Source organism: Penaeus japonicus, unplaced genomic scaffold (genome assembly GCF_977035675.1).
Source record: "Penaeus japonicus unplaced genomic scaffold, GWHDUDI00000001_assembly GWHDUDI00000039, whole genome shotgun sequence".
NCBI lineage: Eukaryota > Metazoa > Arthropoda > Malacostraca > Decapoda > Penaeidae > Penaeus > Penaeus japonicus.
This window is the reverse complement of record NW_028234441.1, coordinates 15834785-15852284: the sequence shown is the minus strand read 5'-3', so window position 1 is coordinate 15852284 and position 17500 is coordinate 15834785.

Sequence of the window (17500 nt, the reverse complement as noted above, 5' to 3'; positions counted from 1 at the left end):
AATAAAATGTACAGTAAAATAGAAATTAAAGGTAAAACACAAACAGAAAACTGGAACACTGCAGCAAGTCCAACAACAGGAACAGCTGGAAGAAAAACAAAAGGTCACAGGAGATTGCGATCGGCAACAGCGACCCATCTGGAACAAGGTCAGCCCCCTAGGGAGGCCCAGTGGTCAACTCGTCTGCATCAGGCCCACTGGCGAGTTCATCTGGATCACCTGCTGCGGATGGACTTGCGGATCCACTGGCATCATCATCGACAGCATCTGGGTCTTCAGAAGGGCCAACAGGCCCTGGTCCTGGAATCACTGGGTCATCTGGTTCGGGGTCATCCTCATCCTCTGATGCATACGACAGCTCCTGGGAGGTCTTGAAGGGCTTCAGGTGGTTGAGATGTGCTCTTAACCGCACATCTGTGTGGACGTCTCTCACTTCAAAGGCCAGAGGTCCAAGTTGAGTAACAACTCTGGCAGGTCCTCGCCACTTCCCAGTCAAAGGGGGTAAAGATCCAGTATGGTGCCTGTGCTCATAATACCAGACAAGCATGCCTATTTCTGGATGGAAACGTTCTCTCTTGCCTTGGTTATAATAACGGCCATATGTTTGTCTGGACTGGGTGGAAGCAGTGACTGCAGCTTGCCTGGCCTCCTGGAGTCGCTCCTGCAGGTTGAGATTTTCGGCAAACACTGCTTCGTTAGTCAGACCGACAGGAAAGTTGGCATGCCGACCGGTCAGGAGATACAAGGGTTGCTCATGTGTGGTTCTGTGGATGGCAGAATTAATCTGCAACCTAAGCTCTGGGATGAACTGGTGCCAGATCCTAGGCCGATGCTCCACCAAGGCAGTCAGAGCAGATTTGACCACTCGATTTGTCCGTTCTATCATCCCGTTGGCCTGGGGATGATATCGGATGGTGTAATGATGACTGGCATGCATCATCAGGACAAGCTCCTTAAAAAGTCCACTGGTGAACTGTACCCCATTGTCAGTCTGGATGACTCTTGGTGGCCCAAACAAAGTAACCCAGTGGTCAACAAAAGCACGATGAACATTGAAGGCAGTTGACTTCCTCAGGGGCACAATCTGCAGCCAGCGCGAGTGTTGATCAATGATGGATAGCGCATAACGAACAGGGATGGTAGGTCCAAAGTCCATCAGGTCCATGGAGACACGCTCTAGTGGATACTGTGCCAAAGGAGTCTCTCCCATCGGCACTCTTTGGGGGCTGCCTCTGGATTGTTGGCACACAGGGCAGTTGTCGACATACTCTCTGCAGTCCTTTAGCATGTTGGTCCAGTAAAACATAGACTTGGCATTTTCGTAAGTCCGCTGAACTCCTGGGTGAGAGGCAAGAGGTGGCAAATGGGAAGCCTTCAAAGCGGAGTTCTTTAAAGAGCTGGGAACAACAAGTTGGTAGCAAACTCTGTCGGGTAAATGCTTGAGTCGGTACAGGACACCTTCCTTGACCTCAAACTCATCCAATGGAAGTGGCCACTTCTTTCTTGGGATAGTCCCATCCAGCAGGTAGTGACTGAGGTCAGCGAGTTGAGGATCTTCCATCTGTTTATGGGCAAGCACTTCAGGAGACAGCTCAGTAATGGCCAGCCCTGCAACTTGACAGACAGGTGTATTTTCCAGTAGAGCCACATGTCTCGAAAGAAGGTCTGGAACATAATTGGTGGGTCCTTCTTTGTAACGGATGTTAAAATTGTAGAAAGAGAGATCATGTGCATAGTGCGTCATCCGTGGAGACTTGGTCTTTCTAGAGAAGACATACACTAAGGGCCTATGGTCAGTATAGATTGTGAAGTGGCGCCCATAGAGATACGAGTCGAATACCCTGACTCCTTCAACCACACTGAGAGCTTCTAGGTCGATGGCAGGATACCTGGTCTCAGCTGCTCGTAATTTTCAGCTGAAATAGGCAATGGCATGTGGGGAGTTGTCAGCTGACCTTTGCATCAGGCAGGAACCAATTGCAATGGAAGAGGCATCTGTATGCAGCTCAAACTCCCTACTGAAATCTGGCTGACGAAGAACCGGTGCCGAGGTGAGGCGGTCCTTCAACTCCTTAAATGCCTTCTGTTGCTCAGCTCCCCATGACCATTTCTGATTCTTCTTCAGGAGCAAATGCAATGGGGAAGAGATTGTTGCATAGCCAGGAATGTGTTTCCTGAAGAAACCGGTGCATCCCAAGAAGCGACGTACTTCACGAACATTACGTGGTGGAGGAGTCTCTGCAATAGCTGCTACTTTATCCTTGTTGGGAAGGACTCCTTCAGGGCTGATGGTAAATCCCAGGAAGTTGATTGTAGTTGCAGCAAAGTTGCATTTCTCCATATTCAGCTTTAGGCCTGCTGCTGAGAGGAGCTGTAATGTCTCCTTCAGGTCTTGAAGATGTTGGTTGAACCCTCGGCTGAAAATGACCACATCATCCAGGTAGCATAGGGTATGCTTACCCAGAACAGGAGAAAGGAGAACGTTCATGGTCCTTTGGAAGGTTGTTGGCGCAGTTGACAGGCCAAAAGGGAGACGGCAGAAGTGAAACAAGCGATAGCCATCAGAGAAGGCAGTCTTAGGCCGATCAGAAGGCTCTACCTCAACTGCCCAATAGGCGGCACGGGCATCCAGTGTCGTGAATGTATCAGTAGGCCCTAATTCGTCGATGAGAGCATCAATCCTGGGAAGGGGGTAAGTGTCCTTCTTAGTGACAGCATTAAGGCCCCGATAATCAACACAGAAACGAAGGCTTCCATCCTTTTTCTTTACCAGCACCACTGGACTCAACCAAGGGCTACAGGAAGGTTCAATGACGCCAGACTGCAACATGGAGTCGCACTGTTGGCGGATGGTCTCCTTAGTTGACTGAGGCAATCTCCACTGCCGAATACAAACTGGCTTGGCATCTCCTGTGTCAATGCTATGGCGGATCCCAGGAATGTGTCCAACAGCCTCTTCTCCCCCGTCAAAGAGCTCTCGATGCTGCTCTAGTAGCTCATGCAGGTCCAGTTGCTGCGACTCACTTAGATGATCAAGGTTAGGGGTACTACTAGCCTCATCATCTTTATCTCCCAAGCTGGTAACAGCCTCACATGTGGCGACAGCTACAGAAGGTGGAAGGAGAGCATCTTCAATATCCCACTCCTCCGGGATGTCCTCTAAATGATCAGTAAAGTCGTCCCATTCCATCTCTGGTTCGGTAGCTCCCTCAGTAAACAAAGAGGATTCAGTTGAAGTATTTGGCTCTGTGACAGTGTAAGTGTCATTGAAAAAACTTTCCTCTTGTACCAAACACTTCGGCTCTGTCTCGTCAGAAGTGGTTGTCATACCCAGACCTTGGGCTACAGACGAACTGACGGGACACCTGTCTCGCCCGGCAGCAGCAATATCTGTATTTCCAGGGGCTGTGTGGTTATGATACCCATTAAAGTCAAGCTCATCCTCAGGGCCAGTCCTGACAGGAGTCGTGCGGTTCCTGGCAGCTGTGTCCGTGGGGTGTGATTGAGCCTGTGGTCGGTCAGGATGGTTGGTGGGCTTTGGAGCACTGTAGACTTCCCCTACAGATGAGACAGTCCCCAACCGCATACCTTGCTTCAATACAAGTGGCCGTGAAGAGGAATTCAGGGCCCATACAGAACATCGTCGATGAGAGGCTGTTGTGATGAGGTGAGGCAATGTCAGCTGCTCTGTCACGGCAGGGTTAAGGATGACATCCCCATCTACTGGTCCTAGCCTGGAAATACGGCCCTCAAGAAATTGTCCTGAATGTGGCGGAATTTCTGTAAATCTTGCAAGGTGCACGGGAGCTTCTTGTAGAGAAGCTACTTTAGTAGGCATCTCTTCTCTGGCAGAAGAGTTTACAAAGTCTGTGTTAACCAGACTAACCTGCAGTGAGTGTGCATCAGTGTACAATACTGGAAACTTACAATCTCCTAGGATTAGTTGACCATGAGGGGACTTCGCTTCAGACTGTAAAGTAAAGTCCAAGCGACGCAGAAAGTCGGTTCCTAGGAGAATGTCACCATGGAAAGAGAGGTCGGCTACTGTGGTGCGGTGAAGTAGCACTTTATCCTTGCTGAGATTATAGCTTAGTGTTACTTCAGCAGCTGGGTGGAACGGCTCTCCTGAGACACCTTGGAGAATCTTGGTCGATTCATGATGGCGGAGCTGGTTCGCTGGGTCGATCACTTCCAGCGCACTGGGTTTGACCAAGGTAACCTGAGACCCAGTGTCAATAAAGCACAAAATGGTCTTCCCATCAACACTGAGTGCCGCGACTGGCCGTCCTCCGGGTGATGGGACACTCACTATTGCTGTTTGGACCATCTCTGTCTGGACTGCTGTGGAGCGTGTGTGGGTTCCTCCCTGTGAAGTTGCCAGTGAAGTTGGGAACCCTTCCTTCCTGGCTTCTCGGAAAGGGACACTCACGTGACATGTGACCGTTCCTTCCACATCGGAAACAGGAGTAGGCTGGTGAAGATGGCTGACGTGCAGCAGCCCTGCATTCCCGAGTGCTGTGAGTGAAGCTGTGGTGGTACTCACACCAAACATTCCGACGTGATGTCCGAGGTGATGTAGCAGGTGAAACCGAAGAAGTTTCAGCAGCAACAGGATACAGATCATAGCGATCACGGGTGCGGGGTGGTCGGTCTGGAGTGCGACGTCGTACCTCAAAATCATCCCCTGGGAGCTCATTTGGAGACTGATGGCGGTTGGTAGAGCTGCCATGCCTAATGCCGTACCGGGAGTTCCAGAGCTTCTGGGCGGTTTCTGCTAGTTGTAGGGGTGAGCACTCATCCTTGAGAACAAGGAGATCACGCAGGTTGGATGGTATGCCAGCAAGAAAAACCCGCCTGATTAGTTCGGAGGGCTCTCCGATGGCTTCTCTATGGTCCCGGTACCCTTGGAAGACCGACGCCTCTACCTCAAGGAAGAAATCCATAGGAGCCTGCCTTTCAGTCATGTGGTGATCATAAAGAACCTTGTAAAAGTCAGCCGCTGAGTAAGTACCTCTGAACTTACGTCTCAGTTGCCGCTTGAAGGTGTCCCAATCCCTTATACCGTCAAAACTCTCAGAGTTGATCAGGGTCTCTGCTCTGCCTCGACAGCTCGCCCTTGCTGCCCGGATGTAAGCATCACTAGTTGCAGGCCGGACCAGGTTCTCTATGGCCCGGATGTAGCTCTCAACCTCTTGGTTCCTCTTCAGGGGTTCGCAGGCAGAAGTTTCCCCCTTAAAATGTGGTATGGATTCCCGAGACACGAGGTATGGAACTTCACCTGGAAACTGACGCTGACGACCACGCTCCTCCAACACCGTATCTTCATAACACCTTGGTCGCACAGGCGTCGTCAACCTTGGAGCTGGTTCAGGGAATGTCTGACTGGCTTCCCGATACTGTGTCCGAGATCCAGGATGAGGTATCAGGTAGTCCGGCCCTAATTCCGCTCTCTGGTGTGTGGATGGTACCTCCCTATACGGCTGGTCCTGTTGAAGAGCCCGTTCTTGCTGCTTCAGGCGCCTCTCTCTCTCCTCCAGTTGTTGCTGCCATTTCTGAAGGTCTGTTCTGGTCATAGCATGACGAATGCCATCATCTGGTCGGTCTGGAGGTGGTGGTGTGGTGGCTCGCTGTCCTTCAGTCTGAGCTACTAATGGAATCTGGCTCCCATTGCTGTGAGAAACCACAGCTTCGGCTGTAGCAGGCCTTTCTTGGAGTCTATCCTCAAGTTGTTGTAGCCTATCTTCATTCCTCTGGGAGATTTCCTCCATCCTACGGATCATGTCATCCTTGGTCTGCGCTACAAGGTCCGTCATCCTCTGGAACATCTCCTCCATGATTGTGACCTCTCCCTCAACAGCACGAATGGCGTCCTGAACCTGGGTATTGGAGCCTTGTACAACGATGACTGGAAGTGGGGTACGAGTATCAGGCGAGGAAGTACGTGAGCTTGGCTGGCTCGCCGATCTGGTGGTACGTACAGGCCTTCCACGCCCAGGCATAATACGGAGCCTGGTGACAAGGGGAGCGAAGTCCCACACACAAAGGAGTCGTATGACTCGGTTACAGGGGTATCAAACAGCCAGAGATACAGGCTAACCCAACAAAACACAAGGTGGGCAGTGATGCGTGCCACAAAGCCGCCAAATGCTGGCGCATGAAGACTTTAAAAGTGAAAAAACAAAATGGCAAACGTAAAAAAAATGAACCTAGTGCAAAAGAGTGGATAAAACGAAAATTAGCAGGGGTAAAAAGATTAGCACACAGTAATACAGGAAAGTGTCCCTACTCCTAGTAAGAGCCACAATGTAAAACTAACTGATGAGCGGGGCATTAGTAAAACAGACAATAAAAATGCTGAAAAAGAAAAGCCTCGCTCAAAAACAATACTAAAATCAAGAAAACCTGAAAGAAAATACAAAACAAGACAGAAATAAAAAATATGGCTCCTCTAAAACTACTAAAACGGCTAGCCTAGCAGGAAAGAGCTAAATACTGGACTTAAAAAAAAATCTCCATACTAGTCAACGAGCAGAGAAACTCCTAAATACACTCCTGGTAGATCCCACCGCTGCCACCAAAAATGGGCGTACCTGTAAGGTTATGTGACAGAGGAACCCAAAAGAGGTCACCCGTGAAGCGGGAGACTTCGGGCTTAGGGGCCAAAGAAAGATGGGGGCCTCGTTCGTTCCTCAAAAAGGGGTGGGGGAGCCAGGCAGAAGGCTTAAAACCCCCACGACCTCACAAGCAAACTAATCCCCGGAAGTGTAGGTCTACCAGGAGCGTGACTAGTGTGGAGATGGCACAGAAGTAAATCATAAAATATACATAAAACCTGTACTAATAAAAGTGCAGAAGGCACCAAAGTAAAACCAAACTGAAAACATAAAATTACTAAGAAAGTGCCAGAAGGGCTGAAAATCACTAAAACTGGGCCAGAAGGGCTTAAACTTATTGTAAAAGTGCCAAAAGGGCCTGCAAAAATGAAAGTAAAACTAATAGCTAGGCTAAAACACGAAGGAGGAATGAATAAAAGTAGTAGGAGTAAAAACGGAAGTAAGACAGACGTAAAAGACGAGGTAAAAGGGTAAGAGTCAAAGTAAATAAGAAAAGGTAAAAGTGAAAGCGGCACAAAGGTTCAACATAAAATGTAAACATATAAAATAACACGTCCAGCATGAATACACCTAGGCAAGTAAAAGGGCAGTACAACCTTGTTTCAGTATCTCCTGGTGTAAATCCAAAACGTAAATCCATAGGGCAGGCAAACACAGTCAGAATATCCACTTCACTTTATTGTGTCAAAACATGGGGGTTACATGACCTCAGGCGGACGGAGTCGTAGCGGTTAAAAATACGTAAAATAATAAATAATAAACTTTTAAATAAAATTACATAATCATAAAATGGGGTTGCTATTAATAAGAGTAAAAAGACAGGTGCAACCGTGTTTAAAATCCTATTAACAATAAAAATACGTAAAAACTAAGCTACTGCGATTCGATGAGTAAAATCGTAAAAGTAACATGATAAACTTGTAGTAAAATCAATAAAAAATAAAATAAATAAATAATAAGAAATCATTAAAAACAAATGTTAAATAATTTGTAACAGAATAAAACAAAAAGGTAAAAAGGATAAAAGAAATCGCAGCAGATGCGGATGTTCTGTTATCCGCACACCATGTGAACCATTTACAGATAACGTGGATAATCAGAGATTTACAGTAGAATTTTATTAACAACAATATAAAAAGGTAAAATATATAAAATACAAATAAAAGATGGCCAGAGTAAAACAAAAGTACATCAAAATGTAAAAATAAGGAGGCTGGCGCGGGGAAGTGGTCCACTGTGCTCGACTCCCCTATGGATTACTGCGGGATGCTGGGCAGGATAGGGATAGGAGGGAGGCAGGATAGGGATAGGAGGGAGGCAGGATAGGCTAAGGAGCAAGGTAGAAGGTAGAACTAGAAGGAGGAAAGAAGAGAAGAGTGAGAAATTAGCATGAACGTAGACAGGAGTGTAATAACGAAGGAAAGAGGGAGAGGGCGAATAAGAGGGGATACGAGGGGACGAGGAGGACGAAGGAAAGGAGGGGGGGGGGGGGGAGGAGATGGGCCAGCCATGGGGGGGGGGGGGGGGAAAACCTCACAAAATAAAAGATCCAGTATGGTGCCTGTGTCAAAAACCCAGACAACCCCTATTTCTGGATGGAAACGTTCTCTCTTGCCTTGGTTATAATAACGGCCATAGTTTGTCTGGACTGGGTGGAAGCAGGACTGCAGCTTCCCTGGCCCCCTTGGGTCGTCCTGCGGTTAAATTTTTTCGGAAAACACTGCTTTTTTTGTCAGACCGAAGGAAAGTTGGATCCCGACCGGTCAGGAGATAAAGGGTTGCTCATGTTGGTTCTGTGGATGGCAAAATTTAACGAAACCTAAGCTCTGGGAGAAAACTGGTCCAAAATCCTAGGCCGATGCTCCCCCAAAGGCGTCAGAGAGATTTGACCACTATTTGCCGTTCTATCATCCCGTTGGCCGGGGGATGTTTGGGTGGTGTAATGTGCGCATGATCATAGGCAAGCCCTTTAAAAAAGTCCATGGTGAATGTACCCCATTGTCAGTCGGGGTGACTTTGGTGGCCCAAACAAAGTAACCCAGTGGTAAACAAAAGCACGATGAACATTGAAGGCAGTTGACTTCCCAGGGCACAATCTGCAGCAGCGCAGTGTTACAATGATGGTAGGCAAACGAACAGGGTGGTAGGTCAAAGTCCATCAGTCCATGGGACCGCTCTAGTGGATACTGTGCCAAAGGAGTCTCCCCATCGGCACTTTGGGGGCGCCTTGGTTTGTTGGCCACAGGGCAGTTGTCGACATCTCTCGCAGTCCTTTAGCATTTGGGCCGGGTAAAACATAGTTTGGGCATTTTCGTAACCCGCTAAAAACTCCTGGGGAGGGAAGGGTGGAAAAGGGGGAAGCCTTCAAGGGGTTCTTTAAAGAGCTGGGAACAAAAAGGGGAGCAAACTTGTGGGTAAATGCTTGAGTCGGTACAGGACACCTTTTCCTTGACCTAAAAAACTCTTCAAGGGAGGGGCCCACTTCTTTCTTGGGATAGTCCCACCAGCAGGTGTGCGGGGTCAGCGATTTGAGGATCTTCCTCTGTTTTGGGCTCCACTTCAGGGACGTCAGAAAGGGCCACCCCCGCAATTGACAGCAGGTGTATTTTCCAGTAAGCCACATGTCTCGAAAGGGGTCTGGAAACAAAAATTGGTGGGTCCTTCTTTGTAAGGGATTTTAAAAATTTGTAGAAAGAGAGATCTGTGCATAGGCGTCATCCGTGGAGACTTGGTCTTTCTGGGGGAATACACAAAGGGGCCTATGGTCTTTTAGATTGTAAAGTGGCCCCTTTTAAGTACGAGTCGAAACCCTATCCTTCAACCCTGAAGTTTTCTAGGTCGATGGCAGGATCCCTGGTCTCGGCTGCTCGTAATTTTCAGCTGAAATAGGCAAGGCTGTGGGGATTGTCAGCTCCTTTGCATCAGGCAGGAACCAAATTTCAATGGAAGAGGCATCTGTATGCGCTCAACTCCCTACTGAATTTTGGGGACGAAAAACCGGTGCCGAGGTGAGCGGGTCTTCAACCCCCCCTTAAATCTTTGTTGCTCAGCTCCCCTGCCCTTTTGATTCTTTTGGGCAAATGCAATGGGGAAAGATTGTTGCATAGCCAGGGAAAGTGTTTCCTGAAGAAACGGTGCTTTCCCCAAAAAGGGACGTACTTTAGAACATTACGTGGTGGAGGAGTCTCGCAATAGCGCTACTTTTTCCTTGTTGGGGAGGACTCCCTTTAGGGCTGATGGTTAAAATCCAGGAAGTTGATTTTAGTTGCAGCAAAATTGCATTTCTCCATATTTTTTTTGCTTTAAGGCCTGCGCTGAAAGGAGCTGTAATGTCCCTTCAGGTCTTGAAGTGTTGGTTGAACCCCCGGGTGAAAATGACCAATCATCCGGGAATAGGGGTTTCTTACCCAGAAAAGGAAAAAGGGGAAAGTTCATGTTTCCTTTTGGGAAATTTTTTTGGCGCAGTTGACAGGCCAAAAAGGGAGACGGGGGGAATGAAACAAGCGAAGCCTTTTAAAGGAAGGCAGTCTTAGGCCGACAAAGGCTTACCTCAATGCCCAATAGGGGGCCGGGCTCCCGTGTCGTGAATGTTTCAGTAGGCCCTAATGTCGATGAGAGCTTCAATCCGGGGGAAAGGGGGGGAAGTTTTCTTAGTGACAGCTTAAGGCCCGATAATCAACCCCAGAAAAAGAAGGTTCCACCTTTTTTTTTTACCGACCCCCTGGACTCAAAAGGGGGTACGGAAGGTTTAATGACCCGACGGCAAACATGGAGTCGCATGTGGGGATGGGGTCCTTTTGACTGAGGGCAATCTCCACTGCCGAATTTCAAACTCTTGGCTCTCCTGTGTCAATGCATGGCGGATCCTGGAATGTGCCAAACGCCTTTCTCCCCCGTAAAAAAGCTCTCGATGTGTTAGTAGTTTATGAGGTAGTTGGGAATTAGGGGTAAGGTTAGGGGTATATTTTGTAATTTTATTAAGGGTGTAATTTTGGGGGTAAAAAGGGGGAAAGGGGATTTAAATTTTTGGGATGTTTAAATGAAGTAAAGTTATTTTTGGTTGGGTAGTTAGTAAAAAAGGTTTATTGGTATTTGGTTGTGAAGGTAGTGATTGAAAAAACTTTCCTCTTGTCCCAAAAACACTTCGGCTCTGTCTCGTCGAAGTGGTTGTCATACCCAACCTTGGGCTACAGACGAACTGAGGGGACACCTGTCTCGCCGGCAGCAGCAATATCTGTATTTCCAGGGGCTGTGTGGTTATGATACCCATTAAAGTCAAGCTCATCCTCAGGGCCAGTCCTGACAGGAGTCGTGCGGTTCCTGGCAGCTGGTCCGTGGGGTGTGATTGAGCCTGTGGTCGGTCAGGATGGTTGGTGGGCTTTGGAGCACTGTAGACTTCCCTACAGAATGAGACAGTCCCCAACCGCATACCTTGCTTCAATACAAGTGGCCGTGAAGAGGAATTCAGGGCCCATACAGAACATCGTCGATGAGAGGCTGTTGTGATGAGGTGAGCAATGTCAGCTGCTCTGTCACGGCAGGGTTAAGGATGACATCCCCATCTACTGGTCCTAGCCTGGAAATACGGCCCTCAAGAAATTGTCCTGAATGTGGCGGAATTTCTGTAATCTTGCAAGGTGCACGGGAGCTTCTTGTAGAGAAGCTACTTTAGTAGGCATCTCTTCTCTGGCAGAAGAGTTTACAAGTCTGTGTTAACCAGACTAACCTGCAGTGAGTGTGCATCAGTGTACAATACTGGAAACTTACAATCTCCTAGGATTAGTTGACCATGAGGGGAACTTCGCTTCAGACTGTAAAGTAAAGTCCAAGCGACGCAGAAAGTCGGTTCCTAGGAGAATGTCACCATGGAAAGAGAGGTCGGTACTGTGGTGCGGTGAAGTAGAAACTTTATCCTTGCGAGATTATAGCTTAGTGTTACTTAGCAGCAGCTGGGTGGAACGGCTCTCCTGAGACACCTTGGAGAATCTTGGTCGATTCATGATGGCGGAGCTGGTTCGCTGGGTCGATCACTTCCAGCGCACTGGGTTTGACCAAGGTAACCTGAGACCCAGTGTCAATAAAGCACAAAATGGTCTTCCCATTCAACATGAGTGCCGCACGGGCCGTCCTCGGGTGATGGGACACTCACTATTTGCTGTTTGGACATCTCTGTCTGGACTGCTGTGGAGCGTGTGTGGTTTTCCTCCCTGTGAAGTTGCCAGTGAAGTTGGGAACCCTTCCTTCCTGGCTTCTGGGAAAGGACACTCACGTGACATGTGACCGTTCCTTCCACATCGGAAACAGGAGTAGGCTGGTGAAGATGGCTGACGTGCAGCAGCCCTGCATTCCCGAGTGCTGTGAGTGAAGCTGTGGTGTACTCACACCAAACATTCCGAACGTAAATGTCCGAGGTGATGTAGCAGGTGAAACGAAGAAGTTTCAGCAGCAACAGGATACAGATCATAGCGATCACGGGGGGCGGGGTGGTCGTCTGGAGTGCGACGTCGTACCTCAAAATCATCCCCTGGGGGCTCATTTGGAGACTGATGGCGGTTGGTAGAGCTGCCATGCCTAATGCCGTACCGGGAGTTCCAGAGCTTCTGGGCGGTTTCTGCTAGTTGTAGGGGTGAGCACTCATCCTTGAGAACAAGGAGATCACGCAGGTTGGATGGTAAGCCCAGCAAGAAAAACCCGCCTGATTAGTTCGGAGGCTCTCCGATGGCTTCTCTAAAGGTCCCGGTAACCCTTGGAAGACCGACGCCTCCACTCAAGGAAGAAAATCCATAGGAGCCTGCCTTTCAGTCATGTGGTGATCATAAAGAACCTTGTAAAAGTCAGCCGCTGAGTAAGTACCTCTGAACTTACGTCTCAGTTGCCGCTTGAAGGTGTCCCAATTCCCTTATACCGTCAAAACTCTCAGAGTTGATCAGGGTCTCTGCTCTGCCTCGACAGCTCGCCCTTGCTGCCCGGATGTAAGCATCACTAGTTGCAGGCCGGACCAGTTCTCTATGGCCCGGATGTAGCTCTCAACCTCTTGGTTCCTCTTCAGGGGTTCGCAGCAGAAGTTTCCCCCTTAAAATGTGGTATGGATTCCCGAGAACGAGGATATGGAACTTCACCTGAAACTGACGCTGACGACCACGCTCCTCCAACACCGTATCTTCATAACACCTTGGGCGCACAGGCGTCGTCAACCTTGGAGCTGGTTCAGGGAATGTCTGACTGGCTTCCCGATACTGTGTCCGAGATCCAGGATGAGGTATCAGGTAGTCCGGCCCTAATTCCGCTCTCTGGTGTGTGATGGTACTCTCCCTATACGGCTGGTCCCTGTTGAAGAGCCCGTTCTTGCTGCTCAGCGCCTCTCTCTCTCCTCCAGTTGTTGCTGCCATTTCGAGGTCTGTTCTGGTCATAGCATGACGAATGCCATCATCTGTCGGTCTGAGGTGTGGTGTGGTGGCTCGCTGTCCTTCAGTCTGAGCTACTAATGATCTGGCTCCCATTGCTGTGAGAAACCACAGCTTCGGCTGTAGCAGGCTTTCTTGGAAGTCTATCCTCAAGTTGTTGTAGCCTATCTTCATTCCTCTGGGAATTTCCTCCATCCTTCGGATCATGTCATCCTTGGTCTGCGCTACAAGGTCCGTCATCCTCTGGAGCATCCCTCCATGATTGTGACCTCTCCCTCACAGCACGAATGGCGTCCTGAACCTGGTAATTGGAGCCTTGTACAACGATGACTGGAAGTGGGTACGAGTATCAGGAGGAAGTACGTGGCTTGCTGGCTCGCCGATCTGGTGGTACGTACCGGCCTTTCCACGCCCAGGCCATAAATACGGAGCCTGGTGAGGGAGCGAAGTCCCACACACAGAAGGAGTCTTGAAGACTCGGTTACAAGGGGTATCATACAGACCAGAATACAGGCTCTAACCCAAAAACACAAGGTGGGCATTGATCGTGCCACAAACCGCCAAATGCTGGCGCATGAAGACATTAAAAGTGAAAAAACAAACTGGCAAACGTAAAAAAAAAATGAACCTAAGTGCCAAAAGAGGGGATAACGAAATTAGCAGTGTAATAAGTTTAGCTACACAGTAATACAGGAAAGTGTCCTCGACTTGCCTATAAGAGCCGACAATGTAAACTAACTGAAGAGGCGGTGCATTAGTAAAAACAGACAATAAAAATGCTGATAAAAGAAAATCCTTCGCTCAAAACAACAATACTAATATCACTGAAAACCTGAAAAGAAATACAAAACACGACAGAAATAAAATATATGGCTCCTCGAAAACTACTAAAAACGGCTAGCCTATGTCAGTTAAAGAGAGAGCTTAAATACTGGACTTAAAAAAAAAATCTCCATACTAGTCAAACGACAGAGAAACTCCTAAAAAATACACTCCTGTAGATCCCACCGCTGCCACCAAAATGGGCGTACAAACCTGTAAGGTTATTTACAGAGTAACCCTCAAATAGTCACCGTCACTACCTTAAGGCGGGAAACTTCGGGCTTAGGGGCCAAAGAAAGATGGGGGGGGGGTGGCCTCGTTCGTTACCTCCAAAAAGGGTTGGGTGAGCCAGGCAGAAAGGCTTAATAAAACCCCCACGACCCTCACAAGCAAACTAATCCCCGGATTTGTAGTCTATTTCCTACCAGGAGCTTACTATGCAGGAGATGGACAGAAGTAAATCATAAAATATACATAAATACCTGTACTTAATAAAGTGCAAAGGCACCAAAGTAAAACCAAAAAACTGAAACATAAATTACTAAGAATTGCCATAAGGCTGAAAATCACTAAAACTACTGGGCCAGAAGTGCTTAAACTTATTTAAAAGGCCAAAAGAGCCTGCAAAAATAAAAAAAGAAAAGTAAAACTAAAGCTCAGGCTAAAACACGAAGGAGGAATGAATAAAAGTAGTAGGAGTAAAAACGGAATAAGCACAGACTAAAAGAAAAGAAGATTTTAAATGGGTAAGATCAAAGTAAATAATAAAAGGTAAAAGTGAAAGCGGCGTCAACAAAGGTTCAACATAAAATGTAAAATATAAAATAAAATAACACGAACGTCCTGGAAGCATGAATACCACCTAGGCAATAAAAAAAAGGGCAGTACAACACAACCTTGTTTCAGTATCTCCTGTGTAAAATATCCCAAAACTTAAATCCATAGGCAAGGAAACACATCAGAAATATCCACTTCACGTTATGTGTCTAAACATGGTGGTTACATGACCACATCCAGGCTGACGGAGTCGTGTATCGTTTAAACTACGTAAATAATAAATAATAAACTTTTAATAAATAAAATTAACATTACATAATCATAAAAGGGATGCTATTAATATGAGTAAAAACAGGTGCAACCGTGTTTAAAATCCTATTAACAATAAAAATACGTAAAAACTAAAGCTAACATGCGATTTCGATGAAGTAAAATCGTAAAAGTAATTAACATGATAAACTTGAAGTAAAATCAATAAAAAATAAAATAAATAAATATAAACGAAATCATTAAAAACAAATGTTAAATAATTTGTTGTAACAGAAATAACAAAAAGGTAAAAAGGATAAAAAAGAAATCGCAGCAGATGCGGATGTTCTGTTATCTGTCTGTTATCTCTCCGCACAACACCATGTGAAACCATTTAACAGATAACTGGAAAATCAAGATTTACTAGTAGAATTTTTATGTAACAACAATATAAAAAGGTAAAATATATAAATACAAATAAAAGTGGACAGAGTAAAAACCAAAAGTACATCAAAATGTCAAATAAGGAGGCTGGAGCTGGCGCGGGGATGTGGACCACTGTGCCGACTCTCGACTCCCCTATGGATTACTGCGGGTTGCCTGCTGGGCAGGATAGGATAGGAGGGAGCAGGATAGGGATAGGTTGGATGGAGGCAGGATAAGGCTAAGACAAGTAGAAGGTAATCAGAAGGGGATTAGAAGAGAAGGTGAGAAATTATCATGTAACGTAGACAGGAGTGTAATAACGAAGGAAAAGAGGGCGAATAAGAGGGGATACGAGGGGACGAGGAGGACGAAGGAAAGGAGGGGGGGGGGGGTAGGAGATGGGCCAGACATGGGGGGGGGGAGGTTGAAAACCTCACATTCGATCTAATGTGTTTTTAGATATCTTACAAGCATTGCATAATCTATCTTCGGCGTATATCTAACAAATTTACTATATAGGTGAAAAAGGTGGATAGTTCTGATCAAGGTAGAAGGTAGAGACTTTTAGGTGGAAAGTCTTCTAATTACTATAAAAAAGTAAAAGCTTCTAGGTAGAAAATCCCATTGAGGTAGAACGAAGAGAATTCTAATAATTAAGATAAAATTATTAAGATAAAAAGTAGAAAGTTCTAGGTAGAAAATCCCATTAAGGTAGAGGGTAGAAAATTCTAGGTGGAAACATTTCTAAGATGAAAAGTAAAAAATAAAAATAGAAACTACTTAATAGAAACTTTTCTAGTCAGGTAGGAGATAGAAAAATCTTCTAATCAAAAGTTGGAAAACTCGAAGTCAAAACTCCTATAGTAAAAATAACAAAATAGAAAACTTCCAGATAAAAAAAAGAAAATCGAAGAATCAAAGTAGAAATAGCAAAGAAGTAGAAAGTAGAAAAGTAAAAAGTAAAAAAAAAAAAAAAAAAAAAAAAATGAGTAAACTAGAGAAGTAAAAAATATTGAAATAAGAAGTAGAAAAATAGAAAAAATAAAACTCTCGAAATGAAGTCCAGATCGCCATCGTCAGCTGATGCGACGTGAGGGCATCAGAGTCAAGATTCCGATGGGCTCTCCTCCCTCTCCTCATCTCCCGGATTATATTCCCTCGCGTCATCAACCTTGCCATGTTATTACGTCATTATGATCGCGGGAGGGGATTCATGCGAGGGGGGGGGGGGGTTAGGGGAGGTAAATAATGCTGTCGGTGTAATCAATGTCGTGCGATTATGGTGGAGGAATTTTCTTATTAAAATGCCTAAAACCCCCTAAGAGAAACTATAGTAATATATATAATATATATAATATATTATATATATATAATATATATTATATATATATATATACATAGATATATAGATACATATATATTAGTTAATATACTATAATTAATTTAATAATACATTATCTTACTATATATATATTAACATATACAAATATAGATATATATAATATATATATAATCGACTATAATATATATATATATATATAAATATATATATACATAATAAATATATATATATATATATATATAAATATATATATATATATATGTATATATATGTAATAAACTAATATATATAATATATATATATATAATATATATATATATATAATGTATATAATATGATATATATATATATAAATATATATATATAAATATATATATATATATATATATATGTATGGATAATAGTATAAGATAGTTAAGTAAATTTTTAATATATATATATATATATATATATATATATCATATATATATATATTATACAAATATAAATATATATATAAGGATATAAGATATAATTTAGATAAATCGATTATATATATATATATATTATATATATGTATATATAATATACAATATAATATAAAAGATATATATATTAACACATACTAATATATGCATATAATTTATATATATCTATATATATATTCTATAATAATACATATAACTAAAAATAGAATATACATAATAAATATATATATATAAATATATAATATTATAAAAATAATAAATATCAATAATTCCAATAATATAAAAAAAAAAAAATAAAATTTATAATATATATAAATACATATATAAATATATGTATAAAATTCTATATATATATATATAATATAAATAAATATATATATATATTATAACTAACAAAAA